This window comes from Triticum urartu, chromosome 7A (genome assembly GCF_056163025.1).
Source record: "Triticum urartu cultivar PI428250 chromosome 7A, HENAU_Tu73, whole genome shotgun sequence".
Taxonomy (NCBI): domain Eukaryota; kingdom Viridiplantae; phylum Streptophyta; class Magnoliopsida; order Poales; family Poaceae; genus Triticum; species Triticum urartu.
This window is the reverse complement of record NC_141879.1, coordinates 732,129,154-732,133,449: the sequence shown is the minus strand read 5'-3', so window position 1 is coordinate 732,133,449 and position 4,296 is coordinate 732,129,154.

Genomic DNA, 4,296 nt, shown 5'->3' with positions numbered 1-4,296 from the left:
TAAGGATTACCGTGGTGCTTCGTATGGTGCCTTCAATTAGTAAATACTAGTCGTCAACCCGTGCATTCGCACGGGCTAGCCTGCAAAAGTGAGTGCGATTTAGAATGTTATGTCCTAATAAATTTAAATACATTAGGTGGCCTTCTTGCACCCACCTTTCAATTTACTTTGATTTTAGACTTTTCCTAAATTAAAATTTTGTAGAGAACAATATGAATGTTTATGATAAAATAATATATATCTATAGATTATGTGAAAACATATTCAGTGAGGAATCTACATATATGTATTGTAGAAGTTAATAATTTTTCCAATAAACACGCTCAAAGTTTAGAAAGTTTAAGTTAATACAATATTAACATGGGAAGTAAAATCAAAATGAGTGATTATTTATTTGATAGATATTTGAACTAAATGATTTAGTGTGTATAATAAAATAGCTGACATGCTTAGCAGTTGGTGATATTAATATCTCATCTTAACATCTTCATGCAATATCTTGCTTTTACAGTAATTATCATCCTACACTTTCTTTGATAAATTACGCTGAAAAATGGTACACAAATAAAATTTTCTCGCAATATTACAAATTCCACAAACTTATTAGCATTCAAAAACTGAACATAAAAGCATTATGGAATTTAGCTTTCTAGAATTCTCAATTACAAAATTAGTTTTTCTTCTTCAACACTACGCAAGTTGTCATGCACATCACTTCTCCCTGGTTTATATGTACAAAAATATTTATATATGCAGCAGAATAAGGTGACTGTAATTGTAAGGAAGTCATAACATCTATTTTGGATTTCCATGGTTCCCGGCATGTCCAAATCCCTCATTAAAATTAAAATCATACTGGCATATTAATAGATAAATTTACATAGTAGATTTTCCTGCATTCACAATTAATGTCCATCTAAACAGTATGGTAAAATCTTCACAAATATGGTTAGTCCAATCTTCTCCGGACATCTGGTTCATCACTTATATCGACTTGCATGTGTTCCGTTGATCTGTCCTACATAAGTAGCTAACACATCAGTGTCTTATAATTGAAGCTTTGTTAGTATAAACAAAACTGTAAATCATGTTGAAAGTTATACTATACAGATATTCACCATCCGAAGAACCATGATGCTTACCTAAAACTTTGGTCCCGACCAAAAGATTTAGTATGCTTTCACTTTCTTGACCAGAATCAAAGTAGTTGCCAACAAAATCCAAATATTTGCAGTCATGTCTACCATCATTCTTGCATCTATGTTCGAAACTTGTCTATCTTGTGCTTTTTACAACACCACATCTCGTGGTGTCTTGTACTGTTGCGATAGTCATATTATGAACTCGTAAAATATAATTCTAATTCTAATTATATATATATATAATTAAAATTTATAAAAGTTAAATAGTCTACTTGTGATATAGTTGGCTAGTCATGTTCTCAGTTTCCTTCTACAGATTTCCCGTACGGTTGCTTTTTTAGAACAATGAAATAGAAGAACGGACAACTTCAATGTTGTCCTTCTATTTCACAGGTATCTTGTATCCATATAGTTTAAAATATTGTAGGAGAAAATTTTGTGAAAGTGTGACAATCCCCGTAGCTAACCACGTTAAATAACCACTTGACTGCGAGAGAGGTGTAGATCAGTACGGCTGAAACAACCACGTGTGCGCCTTTTCGTATGACTTTGTCTCCATGTACGTCAAGGTCAAAGAAACTCGGGTCATGATCATTGTGCCAAATCGATTGTATAGGTTAGTAATGTAGAAGAAAATTACATAAGAATTCTGGTAGGTTCAAACTTTCTACATGGGAAGAAGAAATAACCAGCAGTTGATCAAATACATGAGAATCAGACCAAGTTCTGAAGGAGAACATATCATGTGCAAATACTACTTTTCATATTCAAATTTTTCATCTACGGTTGATTTTAAATTATGCACATACACTGCCAACAATCCATCTCCTCCACGGCATTATTCAGTATCACCATCGCCACACGGATTTTACATGGATTCCAGGTTCATGTAGTGGGGGAGATAAATTTCACAGTGGAAGATATACAGATCAGAAGATAGATATGTTTATATTCCATCAATGATGTGCATGATATTTATAGTACAGACATGGAGGTGAGCCTGGGATTGAAGCTGTTTCTAGGCTGCCACACATCGTGTGTTGCGAGCGATGGGGCTACTCCTGCCCGAACGCGCAGCAACCGCCACAACTTAAAAGAAACGGAGATCTGGTAACTCGCACCGATAAAGCTTGAAGCCATGAGATATTTGAGATGTGACAATAGGTGGGGGATTAATTGCTACTACGGAGGTAGAGAACAAAAGCTATTTAATTTAAAGGAAAGATTGTAATAGTGCAAGCTGTAAATTGTGTTATATTTTTTCAAATGTACCCGCTGCAGTGTAGCCTCCATAGATCAACCTACACATACTTCAATGCATGCATATATATGCCTGTAGGAGTATTGGACAGTCAAAATTTCTATGTACATTATGATTGCATACCTCAACATGCATCTATATGAAGCTCCTGATTTTCCTGGAGTATTGACCTAGACGGCTGCAGGTGTGGCTTGCGGAACAACGGGTCCTGCAGCGCTGACCTGAACAATCCTATGTTGTCTCATGCCTCTCAATCCTATGTTCTCTCAGGGTATAAATTATTTTATATAGTGCATATACTATTCTGTAAAAAAGAAAGAAAAATGGGACTGCACTAATTAGAACTTAGAAAAAAACAGACTAACAAACATAAGAACTGAAACATCTCCTACCATCTTGAAGGGTCTCAATTTTCAGAGAAGTTTTTCTTCTCAAATGAGACAACAGCATAGGCTCCACGTACAGTTCTTTCAGGGGATTTTCTTGGGACTCCATCATAAGTTGCTCCTTTCCGTCTCTGATGTGAAGAACAGAACCAAGAAGGCACATCTGTCTGCTAACCTGGAAATTGGATGCCATAACATGAGTCATTCTGCCATGCATGCAGCGACATAGAATGTATACTCTCATCATGCAGACCTTACCTAATCCTTCCTCTAAGTGGCAACGGCCTGTCATTGGGGCACTATGACGTAGGTCGAACGCGTCCGGGTCTGTTTGATTGATGATGGCTATCGGTATGATTGATGCGATTCTGCGCTAGGTTCCCAGCCTCAGTCTGATCTGCGTATACGTGCTTAAGGTATAAAGGTAATGAATTCCCTTGTATTGCACATATTGCTGAACAAACCAACTTTAATTACCTTAGTTTTTTTGCAGGTGAAGGCAAGTAGCGCCCAGTAGCTTATGTCCCAGTGAATCTCCTCATATTAAGTTAAATACATGATGCAGTTAGATGCATCCATCCATGCTTTTATCCATCTGTTGACCAGAGGCAAAATAAGATGGGTATAAAGGGAAGGGAAGGATGTGTGGGTGGGAGGAATCGAGGGAACCTTGCTCCTGCTGCCGGAAAACCATACATATTATAGCCATGGATCTTCACGTCCTCTATGTCTTCGCACACAGAACGTACCAACACGTAGACATACGGTGGAGGAATCGCCGTTCATCGGGTTGTAGAAGCACGTAGAGGCAAACATCAAGGGTCAACTTGCCGAAGGCATGGTGCAGCCACGATGGCGTTGTGGATGACCTGCGAGGAGAAAAGCCTACCCTCTATTGGTCCTTCTTTTTGTTTGGCTGATTGAGATAGAAGGCTTGGGGCAGCCATGGCTGTTGCGTATATGGAGGGTGAGGACACTGGTAGAAAAAGGGCCTATAGTCCCGGTTCGTAAGGGCCTTTAGTCCCGATTCAGGAACTGGGACTAAAGTGTCGGTACTAATACCTCCCCCTTTAGTCCCGGTTCAATCCAGAACCGGGACTAAAGGCCCTCCACGTGGGCAGTGCGTAGAGCCCAGTCAGGAGACCCTTTGGTCCCGGTTGGTGGCACCAATCGGGACCAATAGGCGTCCACGCGTCAGCACTTATGTGGCTGGGGTTTTTGTTTTTTTTTGAAAGGGGAGGGGGGGGGGGTTGGGGGTTTTGGGGGGTTAATTTAGGTGTTTCATATATTGTGTTAGCTAGTTATAATTAATAGAGAGAAGTGTCATCTGTTATGTCCGTGCTTGGTCGACGCTACGTACTATACATACGTATATAGAGAGGACTAGACACGCTAGCTAGCTAGTAAACAAACGAAGGAAACAAAAGATCGTCATGAACATATATGCATATATACAAAGAGAAGTGATATCAACCACCTCTCCTTCTTCGAGAGATTGGTCGAACAA